The following is a 13,046-nucleotide window of genomic DNA, read 5'->3' on the forward strand; positions in this document are numbered from 1 at the left end:
GCCTAAAATTCTCGGGCCAGCAGCATGTGTCCAAATTTTAATCTTAACCGTTCTATTTCATCAGAAACGATCTGTAAACAGGGCTTTAAGTGTAAAATACCTAACTTGTCCTTTAATTAATGTATTAAACCATTTTGTGCAATCAAATAAGAATACCTCTGTAATGTATGTGGATGTGGGAGCTGGAGATGGAGAGACTTTCTCAAATAGTTATAGGCTTTGGGCCATGTAAGTGAAGAGTGAGGGCAAACTCCCTCTGCTCCTTTGTGTACTCGTAGTACCGTTTTGACAAGAGGTCTATCGGAAGATCTGAAATTCAGTTATAACAGACTAACTAATAAGTGTTCTTGAAATAATAATGGAAATAATAATAATAATAACAATGGGAATGTGTACACATAAGATATGCATAAAGTTTTTTTTATACCAGAGTAGAAATTGAGCCTCTCTTTCAAGTCTTCATTTATGAGGTTCTTCCCCTTCAGATCCTCCAGAAGATCATGCACAGTGCTCTTTGCCCTCCGTTCTCGGTCCTTCACATTCCTCTTCTCTCGTTCCAGACTCTCCACTCTAGCCAAGGCTTCACAGAGTCGGGCCTTTAAATCAGTGGGAGATGCAGGCAATGCATATGTGTGGTCCTAGTAGAATGAAGGATGAAAATGTTTTGAGTAATGTTTATATCAACTGTAAGGGGGGTACAGTTTCTAGACCCAGGACCAGATATGATGAAAGAAGACCAGGAGTCGTGAAGTTCAATCAAATAAGTAAAAATTTACTGAAGAATAGTTTGCAGTTAAATTGGTAGAGCCAGCGTCAAAGTCTCACGAGGAGGTCGCAAGCTAACTCTACCTTACACAAAAATCATACACCAATTATACCCTTTCCAAGGGCATGCATTCCATAAACATTCACTTCTGATTGGCTAAGAGAACATTGTCTAAACAATAATCTGCAACAGATAGATAAGTGGGCATATCGTCGTTAATCAGGACCGTTGTCGCCCAACTCCGAGATGTAAGTTTGCAGTGACGTCTCCGGGTCTGAGAGCGTTGTCTTCATATCCATAAATCGTACATCACAGAGTTCAGAACCTGCACAGAATGTCAAACGCACACACAACACTAACGAACAACAGTCCTCTTCAAGGATAAAGAATGCCAATGTTCATTATCTAAAAAGCAGCACACCATAACAGACTGATAACACATTTCACTCCTTAGGGAAACAGGAACGACAGTCATCCTTTTTACTCCCTAGAGAAATGCACATGAGGAAATGCACTTAACAAACATCAGCTTATACTATGGATACATTGACCTTTAACTTGCAGGCCTAAGAAATTAAGAGTAAGAAAGTTGGATAAGCAACACCTGGGTGCAGAGTCCTTTAAATCACTCTCTAAATCCCAAGAGAGTTATCCTCAAAAGGCCCCTGGCTGTGAACACAACCCAAGGACACACTTTGGAATGCACCTACAAGAGACTGGTTAAACACTCACAGAGACTACATGAATACATGGATATACTTGATTATTGAGATTTTTAATAACAATAAAGTAATCATTAAAAAGGATATAGTTTTAACTGAAGAGACAAGGGATTCTGACCCCAACCCTTCACACCTGACACACATCCTCAGCTGGTTGGTGAATAGCTAGTACAATGTTATACTTGCTGGCTTGCATTCTTAAACATGCTGTGTTGAATATTCTTACCTGACTGACACACACAAACACAGACATACATACACATACATATGCAACAGGTATACAAAGTGTACTGTTACAGTGAGGAAAATAAGTATTTGAACACCCTGCTATTTTGCAAGTTCTCCCACTTGGAAATCATGGAGGGGTCTGAAATTGTCATCGTAGGTGCATGTCCACTGTGAGAGACATAATCTAAAAAAAAAAATCCAGAAATCACAAGATATGATTTTTTAACTATTTATTTGTATGATACAGCTGCAAATAAGTATTTGAACACCTGTCTATCAGCTAGAATTCTGACCCTCAAAGACCTGTTAGTCTGCCTTTAAAATGTCCACCTCCACTCCATTTATTATCCTAAATTAGATGCACCTGTTTGAGGTCGTTATCTGCATAAAGACACCTGTCCACCCCATACAATCAGTAAGAATCCAACTAATAACATGGCCAAGACCAAAGAGCTGTCCAAAGACACTAGAGACAAAATTGTACACTTCCACAAGGCTGGAAAGGGCTACGGGGAAATTGCCAAGCAGCTTGGTGAAAAAAGGTCCACTGTTGGAGCAATCATTAGAAAATGGAAGAAGCTAAACATGACTGTCAATCTCCCTCGGACTGGGGCTCCATGCAAGATCTCACCTCGTGGGGTCTCAATGATCCTAAGAAAGGTGAGAAATCAGCCCAGAACTACACGGGAGGAGCTGGTCAATGACCTGAAAAGAGCTGGGACCACCGTTTCCAAGGTTACTGTTGGTAATACAATAAGACTTTCATGGTTTGAAATCATGCATGGCACGGAAGGTTCCCCTGCTTAAACCAGCACATGTCAAGGCCCGTCTTAAGTTTGCCAATGACCATTTGGATGATCCAGAGGAGTCATGGGAGAAAGTCATGTGGTCAGATGAGACCAAAATATAACTTTTTGGTCATAATTCCACTAAACGTGTTTGGAGGAAGAAGAATGATGAGTACCATCCCAAGAACACCATCCCTACTGTGAAGCATGGGGGTGGTAGCATCATGCTTTGGGGGTGTTTTTCTGCACATGGGACAGGGCGACTGCACTGTATTAAGGAGAGGATGACCGGGGCCATGTATTGCGAGATTTTGGGGAACAACCTCCTTCCCTCAGTTAGAGCACTGAAGATGGGTCGAGGCTGGGTCTTCCAACATGACAATGACCCGAAGCACACAGCCAGGATAACCAAGGAGTGGCTCTGTAAGAAGCATATCAAGGTTCTGGCGTGGCCTAGCCAGTCTCCAGACCTAAACCCAATAGAGAATCTTTGGAGGGAGCTCAAACTCCGTGTTTCTCAGCGACAGCCCAGAAACCTGACTGATCTAGAGAAGATCTGTGTGGAGGAGTGGGCCAAAATCCCTCCTGCAGTGTGTGCAAACCTGGTGAAAAACTACAGGAAACGTTTGACCTCTGTAATTGCAAACAAAGGCTACTGTACCAAATATTAACATTGATTTTCTCAGGTGTTCAAATACTTATTTGCAGCTGTATCATACAAATAAATAGTTAAAAAATCATACATTGTGATTTCTGGATTTTTTTTTTTTTAGATTATGTCTCTCACAGTGGACATGCACCTACGATGACAATTTCAGACCCCTCCATGATTTCTAAGTGGGAGAACTTGCAAAATAGCAGGGTGTTCAAATACTTATTTTCCTCACTGTATATGCATGTATTGTTTTATAATTCACCCAAATTTGTTCTTTTGTTATATACCTGATGTGACTGTCTGATTGAAAATGTGAGTGCTTTCCTCTTTAATTGATGTGATGGCAGTAAATTGTGACAAAATTGTTATTCGTTTTCATCAAAATGTCATTTTTGGTGGGAGACAGAGAGGTTTGAATATAAACAGGGCCATAATGCTCACAGCATTAGGCAGAGGAGGATCAGTCTCTTGTAAATGCTGAGAACAGTCCACTAACAGGCTTTCCTCAGCTTTCATTGAGGCTTGTGTAGTCCTGGTTGCAACGGGCTAAAAAGGAAATACAAATATAAACAAATAACCATTTAATGGCAAGCTATTAAATCCTTATAATCTAGTGATGAAAAACCTACTCTTTGTAGATGAGTCGGGAAACTGAAGACTGATGGTTTAGCTCCATCCCTAATCCTGACAGTCTGACCTGTCCTGTCAAAGTGATCCGACTTGAAGTGCTCACTGCATAACACAGAGAAATCACTTGCGGAAAAACCTTGCCTTCGTGTAGCTACTTCCCACTCTCTCCTCAACTCTTTGTCTTTGGGAAACCTTCAATGTGTGAGAAAAGTGAGCTAGCCAACTATATAACTAACTAACGTTACAGTAAGATTCACAATATGTCAGTCGCCTACCCGAAACGAGTACTTGTCATAAAAGTCGGTTTTTAAGAAAATATAGATGATTTTTTAGATTTTCAGGAAATTTACTTTATAATATAAAACATAATATAAGCTAAAACTATACTATAAATCATGTCAACTCATGTCTCAACTTTCACAGCAAAGGTAACTAGCGGCATCCCAGTAACGTTAACTCCGGTGGCCAACTACGTTACTATTACTAATTATATAACGACCAAATACAGCCAGAAACAAATGTTCAGTCTTACTTGTGAAAAGTAATCCCCCGAGACCTGGTTCGATTGTGCGGCGATTTGTACAGCCCCAAGCAGCACATGAAGCAGGCATTTTTCTCAACTCCCGTTATGAGAGAAATAGGAATGTTGCCCCCCGCAAAATGGCGGCGCCGTTGACATACGCTCCAGCGGCCAATAGGGCGTCTATGTATTTATTATGTCTATGATAGCAATCTATACTGTATGTATGTGCGCTCTCTGTGCGCAAGCGATCTGTTCCCCTTTCCGGCAAGCTGCCTTTCAAAATAAAGGTCTCTATAGGTTAAATAACTAAGAGTGCAAAGTAAACTTCCAAAATATAGTAAACACAATATTTAGAATATTAAACTAATATTAAGAAATATAGAATTACGCTAATATCAGATTCATATATTAATGCCCAAAACTAATTCAAAGAACTGAGGGTTATTTACATAAAGAGAGACGATGGTATTGGTGCTGCAAGGAAAATGCAATAGATGAAAGGTTGCATTCCATGTGTGTTCTGTAAATTTTGTTTGTTTTTTTCTTGCTCCCCTCACTTGCTCTTCTCCACTGTTTCTATATTCTGCTCTTAGGTTTACAATCATTGGACAACTCAACTGTCAATCATAGATGTGACGACACGACACTCGACCAATACACTGATGTGCCGCCTGGATAAAAAGCCTTATTTGTCACTGCTTGAGTAGTGAGCCTAATCAGTGTCAGGGTTAACTCAATTCTGTGCCTTCAGTCGAGCTTTACCTTCTAGTCGGCGAATGTTCTTACAGCAATTTGCAAACAACTACAGTTAGAATCTTCATTTTTAGTTAGGCTAAGAGCGATCGCCACTTTTTGTATATTTGGTTTTAGTTAGCGTAGTTTATGTAAAGCATCGAATATGATGAAGATTTCAGTTTTGTTTCTACATTTTCTTTTTGGCTGTTAGTTTAGAGGGTGTGGGTCATCAGTTACGGGCATCATTTGGTTCTGATAGTTTCTTTGATTTGGCGACACTCTTGTTTTTTATGTTTGTATTCTATTTTATTTATTGTTTTGTAACTTGTCTATACTGCGTTTTTTCTTCTAATAAACTGTACTCAGTACTGCATGTTATTCCATTTCATTGGTTGCAGGACTCCGAACCGGAAACAAATATTCAAACAGGAACAAAATTAGTATTGTGGCACTTGCGTCTGTCATTATATTATTAACATTTTCCCAAAATCAAGCTCAAATTGAACTTTGAAGTTTTTCACCAGTGAATGTTGAAGATTTGTGTTTTGTCAGTCATTTACGGCCACATTTGAGGCAGTAAGATCAGCATTACGTTGATATTAACTTACAGGTTACAAAGGTTATTGACAAAAGGTTTTTGTAGCTATGTGGGCTCTCAGCTTTTCCTGTCATTTAATACATTTGTCCAAAATCTTGTGTTATAAAAGATGAAGTGTTATGCACAGGCTGTATTGGCTATGATTAGAGGCCAAATACCAGACTATAAACCAGGATCAGTTTGAGGATCCACTGCCTGAAGTTACAAGGTTTAGTCACAAGCTCTAGTATAAAGATATTTAGTATAAAGTTATGTTTAATTTCTGGTATAAAGTATAGGTAATTGTTTTTTTTAATAATGCTATTAATTGGTATTTTTTCTAATCAAAACATTTTTGGAACTGTAATATTAAAGAAGAAACGCATGAACAGAAATGTTAAAATGCTGATTCTGCTCGGAGTGAACCGATTGATTTCCCCCCGCATTTTTAAGCCCTGGTTGATTGTTTCTATCGATTTCACATGTTGTAGCAAATAGCAATTCCTATATCTCACTTAAATGTTTCACAATCATCCCTCTATAACATCAAGCACATAACAAAGAGGAAAACACAAAGGGGGTAAGAGTGCAAGTTTGAAATGTGGGACAAGGTACACTAAAAGCCACGGAACCATTGTAAATATTGAAGGAAACCATGATGACAAAGTACAGTTCATGCTGTACAAAAGGTCAACATGGACCACTGAACACCGCACATACACTAGGGTCAAAAAGCAGTCTTAACTACAAATCTTTGGCTTCTAATAGTTAATGTGTAGTTTAAAAAAATTATCCTGGTTAGTTTGAGTTTCATGTGACACCAAGGGTCTGTCCTAAAACACACACTTGCGGCATGGGCCTCTTAAGAGCATGTGCATGCGGCATGAAGTATGTTGTGTTGAGAAGCATACAATATTTGATGGTCAATTCCAGGGGTGTCATGCAAGCCAAAATTCTGGGGGGGGCACAATCTGAGACGTTGCAATTGTTTTCTGACGGGTGATATGGATCATGTTAGGAGGGGTCAGGGGGTTTCTCCCCCTGAAAATAAGTTAAAGTAAGTTTATGTAAAAGCTTTTGAAGTCTACTTCATTAAAGCATGTTTACACACACACTTACTGTACACTTAGGCCTACTACACATGATTTTAAAAACAGTACCATTGCAGTTTTTATGTTATGATTTTAAATTGGTATGTGACCTAAGAACGATCTTACATTAAAGGTACATAAAGGTGCTGAGGTCTGACTTTGTGGTGCTCTGAAGTTATTTTAATATTAATATGTGATGAAGGACTTTGAAAGAAGTTTGACAGATTTCAGATTTCAGTGCTGAATAAGGTTAACACTACCCCGTTTATTTGAAAATGGTTAATATTTGACAAATGTAAAAAAGTAATCAAATCAAATGTAATATGTAACATTACTTTAGTAAAATCATTGAAATACTGTAGTTACACTGCTCATTATTATATTTTAAATAAGGAACTTGTAAAGAGTAATTTATGAGCTAACAGAAAAGCTAGTAACTTGTAACTTGTACATTTAACCTATGAACCAGACAGAAGGGCTATAGCTAGCCATTGGATTTATCTGCCTGATCCGTGAAGAACCGTGAATAACAGTCTATGGAAGAAACATCAAGTCGATGCCTTGATAACGTTAGGTTGGATTTAGGTTGGATTTTGCAGTTAGCCTACAACAAATGCGCGTAGCGCTCTAGATTTGATATACACAGACACCATATTAGGAAAAAGGGGCGGGCTGATGCTGACCGATTTATTACACATCCAGAAGAATACATTTGAGTCGTCATAGGCTCTGGTATATTATGGAGCATAATAGCTAATTATAACATATTAATGTGGAACTGCACCACTAGGGGCTCTAGTGAGGAATTGTGTTTAGTAAAAGTGATGAAGAAGAATAAAGTTGGGTACGTGAGTTGTACACCGTATGGAGTGTGTTCTGTTAGAGTGTGAAAACACCACAAATTGGCGACGAGGATGAGCTCTTCAGTGCCGAGCCCGCAGGATCTCCCTTGTTAGGGTTAAATTTAATAAGACTGCTGAACCTGAACATTGTAAGCGGAAAAGTAAAGCACATAGACAATGAATGTGGAATCTCACCTGCATCTCTTCATATGACTCAGCATTCCACAAGTATCACCTGTATCTACTACTCACCTTGGATGTATGAAAGGATTTATTCACAAAGTGCAAGTTAATTCAACAGTGACACCAGTACGTCAAAAACTGAGACGCTTACCTCTCAGCATCCGCAAGGAGGTGTCCGCTGAGCTTAATCTTCTCCTTACAGCGGGCATAATTGAACCAGTCGATGCTTCAGAATGGGTTAGCCCGTTGGTGGTAGTATGTAAGCGTGATGGACACATTAGACTCAGAACTTGCAGGTGCTTCACATTACAGTCAAATTGATCTGAGCTCTGCTTACCACCAGCTGCCTCTCCATCCTGACAGTCATAACCTGACAGCGTTCATAACGCACGAAGGCCTTTTCCGTTTCACTCGGGTTCCGTTTGGACTAGCTTCATCGCCGTCAGCCTTCCAAAAAATTATGCAAACGGTCCTAAAGGAGCTGGAAGGGGTAAAGAATTACTTAGACGACATTATAGTGTATGGTAATTCTCAGGGGGCCCATGATAAGCACCTCCAAGATGTTCGTCAAAGGCTAGACGAGGTTGGCTTGCAGATTAACTTTGATAAAAGCTCTTTCAACCAAGCAAGCATTCTGTTCCTGGGTCATGTCATTTCTAAAAAAGGGCTACGTCCCAGCCCAGACCACCTGACTGCCATTTCAGAAGCACCTCGACCTATAGATATGGTAGCGCTACGTTCGTTCCTAGGGCTCACGTCATGGTTCAACAAATTTCTCCCAAACTACGCTACTGTGGTTGAGCCACTGAGGCTGATGCTCAGAGCTGATGCAAAAACGCCACTACAGTGGAGTAAAGAGAGCTTTGACACACTTAAGAGAATGCTGCTGGAGAGCCCTGTTCTTTCTATTTATGATCCTTCCCTTCCAACATTACTACAGATGCCTCAGTGCTGTACTGACACAGCTACATCCTGATGGTGTCGAACGTGTGGTAGCTTTTGCATCCAGGACGCTATCAACGTCTGAGAGGAAATATTCTACTGTGGAGAAGGAGGCGCTTGCGTGTGTTTGGGCGGTAGAAAAGTGGAGAACGTATGTGTGGGGACATCGTTTCACTCTAAGAACTGATCATCAGGCCCTGACCACTCTTCTCTCCACAAAGGGGATGAATAGAGCAGGCATGAGGGTAGCTCGTTGGTCTGCTAGGCTCCTGTAATTCCAGTATGATGTACAGTACCGTCCAGGTAGTAAAAACTGTGTGGCAGATTGTCTGTCCCGTATGCCATTGAGCCACACAGACACCACTGTATCCATTGAACAGGATTTGATTTCTGAAATCGCAGAAATTCAGCCCTTTCTGACTGCGTTGCCACTAGTGGACTTTAAAGCTGAATGTGAGGACTGTCCAGAACTGTCTCAGTTACGTCAGACAATTCAGACAGGTTGGCCTAAACTGCAAAGGTCTGTCTCCAGTGACCTACGTCCATACTTCCCGGTCAGATATGAACTGGCTGTTGAATCTCCATTGATTTTCAGAGGTAATCGTTTGATTGTTCCTATTGCACTGCGGGAACGCCTCATTCACCTGGCGCACGAGGGACATCAGGGGCTGGTTCGAACCAAACAGACTGAGAGAGCTGTATTGGTGGCCGTGAATGGACGATCTTGTTCACACGATCCTGTCCACATGTGTGACCTGCCAGGCCAGTGATAAATCGGCAAAAAAAAATTCAGCTCCAATGCAGCCAGTGGAGTTCCCAAAAGGCCCATTTCAACATGTTGCTATTGATATAGTAGGACCTTTTGAAAAGGGAGCTATTGACTGTAAATTTGCAATAACACTGATTGACTATTTCAGCAAATGGCCAGAAGTTGGTTTTGCTTCATCAGTAACAACAGAGACTGTTCTGAAATTTCTGACCACTATCTTTGCTTGAGAAGGAAACCCCTGTACTATCACAACAGACAATGGGCCGCAGTTCACTTCGTCTGAATTTGCTGATTTTGTGAAAACACAGGGAATAAAACACATAAAGACCAGTGTTTATCACTCTCAGGCTAACGAGCCATCGAACGGTTCAACAGGGTGCTTAAAGAGTGTCTTCAAGCAGCTGAAGTGGCTCGTAAGCCCTGGAAAACTGCAGTCCTGACCATGCTGAAGAGCTATCGAGCGTGGTGAGACCCCTTTTCATGCTACAACGGGTGAGACCCCTTTTCTGCTCTTGAGAGGCCGACCTATGAGGACCCAACCTGAGGATAGCCCTGATCAATTTGCTCAGGTCAGAGCTCGTGTGACACAAAGACAGAACAAAAGTAAACAATACACCGATCGTAAAAGAGGATCTAAATTTCTTAATACTGCGGTTGGAGACAAGGTGAGAGTGAGAAAGCCTTTTCACATGAAAAAAGGAGAAGCCCAGTTCACTGATCCGTTGTTAGTACAACTACAAACAGGTCCGAGTTCTTTCATCTTAAGTGATGGGAAAAGATGGAATTCAGCATGTCCAGAAAGAGAGGGAAACTCTACACAGTATGAAATACCTGAAAGAGGCTGTACAATGGAGAACACTGCTTTGAGTTCGGATAGGGGCTCAAGACAGAGATGCCCACCTTTGTGGACTCAAGACTATGTGTTGGAGTAATGTGTCTGAAGAGAAAGAAATAAGTCAGACCAAGAAGATATGTAAAGGGTGTAGGCGGACCGCTGCCCTATCTAAAAAAAAAATTGAATGTACACTGAATCCTGAAATGTTTGATGAATGTTATTCTGTGTTATGTTAAAGGCGCTGTTAAAGTGATGTCACGCGTTTTTTAGGCCAAAACATTTTTTGTCACATCCAGCAAACATCTCCTCACTATCCGCTAGCTGCCTGTCCCCTGAACACACTGTAAAAAAACGCGGTCTCTAGACACCACAGGCTCCACAAACAGCAAGAAAAACTGTCAGGTTTCATACAAACGAAGCAGTTTGAGTAACGGGGGAGATGTTGTGTTGAGAAGCATACAATATTTGATGTTCAATTCATAGTAATGGCTAACTATAACACATTAATGTGGAACTGCACCACTAGGGGCTCTAGTGAGGAATTGTCTCATCTAGTGACATCATCTAGTGATGAAGAAAAATAAAGTTGGGTACGTGAGTTGTACACCGCATGGAGTGTGTTCTGTTAAAGTGTGAAAACACCACAAAGTAGCTGCACATTACTGTCCTAGAACTGAAAAGGCCAAGCTCAAAGCTCTTAATCTAAATCTATCTATTTAGCAAGTTCTGCAGTTTAGCAACAGTAGACTGTACTTTACGGCAATCACTGATCTAATTTTGGCCTTTTAGGGAGGAACGAAAGCACACCGCTGTCAAGGAAATAAAATAACTAAAATCGCACAGCCCTAGTTTCTTGCTGTCGTTGCTATGTCTTCGCCCTCCGCAAAGACGTTGCAAATGTATTGTCCTTTTCAGACACCTGGTAGTACAGCCAATTGTCTCTCGAGTTCTGTGTCATCTGATCGGCTCTTCTGATCGGCCCTTATAGAGACCACCGATCAAACTATATAAAGCTATTATCAGCTGATAACGATCAGCGCCCGATCAATCACAGCATCATTCCTTCTGGCCATAGGGAGGAGTTGAGATGAGATTGCCCTACACTGCACTGAATAATACCAAGACCAAGAGGTTTTCCCCAATGGGGAACCCACTTCATATGATCAAGGTCACACGCAGATGTCTTTGCACCTTGGTTATATGGAGGAAGCCTTGGTTCTTGACCAAGGGTCCTGTGTTAGGAGCTCATAGTCATTGAGTCACTCTCACAAGCGGTAATGGAAGGCAGCTCAGCTCAGGTTTCCTTCATGGCACTTTGAGGTGGAGGCCTGCAATAAAGGAATAGAGTAAATTGTTCCAACCTTTGGGCTATGTTCCAAAGGTGCCAACCAACGTACCGCAGCCTATTGTTTTGCATGCATTCTGTCCTTTCAGAAATCAGGACCAGGAAAAGCAGAACCTTTTGCAGAACGTTGTGCTTATGTCCACAGAGCTGCCCTGTGGAGGAAATCTTTTCAGTAGTTTGTCTGCTTTGGATCGCCTAAAAAAGGTCTCTCTGCGTCCAAACAGAGCAAGTGGATAGTCGAGGCTATCTCTCTTGCTTATGAAGCTTCGGGTTGGCCGTCACCTTTAGCGGTCAGAGCTCATTCTACCAGGAGCATGGCAGCCTCCAAGGCCTTAATTTCGGGGGTTTCCCTTCAAGACGTCTGTGATGCGGCGGGCTGGTCCTAGATGCTGCTCCAGGTTCACAGGTGCTTATGTCCTAGTTATGCTCTTAGTATTCACACAGACAGGCACTTGTAAGCATGGCATTTGGGCATTATAGTTCCCAAAGCGTCATTGACGCAGCACTAGTTCCCTCGAAAGGGAATGTCTCAGGGCTGTAAACATAGTTCCCTAAGAAGGGAATGAGACGCTGCGTCGCCCTGCCATACTTCCTTCATTCCTGTGATCAACTTGCTTGCAGATGTGCTATTATGCTTTCCTGGTCGTGACGTCACCCACCCGTGATGTTCCTGTCTCGCCATTGAACTAGTTGACACACATGCTTCAGACGCAATCATGCAGTGGCTTCATTAACGCAGCGTGTCATTCCCTTCTCAAGGAACTATGTTACAGTCATAATCTGAGACATTTTAGAGCACTCTGAAATGCACTTAATGTAGGGGATATTGTTAAGGACAGAGAAAGCTCATTTCAGAGCCGTGATGCTGCAACGGAAAAGGCCTGGTCACCTTTATATTTTAAATGAGATCAAGGAACCGTAAGACATAGCTGATGCTAAGCCATCTTTGAATAGATATAACAGCACTTTATAATTAATTCTGTAATGTTTTGCATCGTCTTTCATGACGTTGTTTTACGAGCTCTTTAACCCTAACCAGAGGCGTCATGCCAATTTAACCCGAGGGTGGAACGTGCCCCTCAGATTTTTGAGCCAATTGGATTTACATTTGATAACTCACTAACCCTCTGGGGTCGACAAACGGCCTCTGAGTGAGAGTTCACGTAGTGTAACAGCCAGCCAGCATCACACGCATTACACACATGACCAGCATTGGCCAATAGTGAGCCTACGTTCTGACGTACAACCCAGAAGCGCTGCGCTGTTACACTACGTGAACTCACTCAGAGGCCCACACAGAAGAAAATCAATAGTTGAATAAAGTCGTAATTTTTGTTTGTTTTTTGCGCACAAAAAGTATTCTCGTTGCTTGATAAACTTAAGGCTTAAGAGCCACTGTAGTCACTTGGACTATT

At 41.5% G+C, this 13,046-nt stretch overlaps 1 pseudogene across 1 annotated transcript; it reads right to left on the reverse strand.

The window, feature by feature from the left end:
- Positions 1–116: 116 nt before the first annotated feature.
- Positions 117–4,532, reverse strand: LOC311097973 (THAP domain-containing protein 6-like; annotated as a pseudogene). Its single transcript, XR_014609509.1, has 5 exons — positions 4,322–4,532; positions 3,789–3,981; positions 3,601–3,705; positions 428–638; positions 117–309 (listed from the first exon to the last, which is right to left on the reverse strand). The product of XR_014609509.1 is annotated as a THAP domain-containing protein 6-like (transcript).
- Between the last annotated feature and the right edge of the window lie 8,514 nt (positions 4,533–13,046).

Source organism: Abramis brama (assembly GCF_963993115.1).
Source record: "Abramis brama genome assembly, chromosome: 15".
Taxonomy (NCBI): domain Eukaryota; kingdom Metazoa; phylum Chordata; class Actinopteri; order Cypriniformes; family Leuciscidae; genus Abramis; species Abramis brama.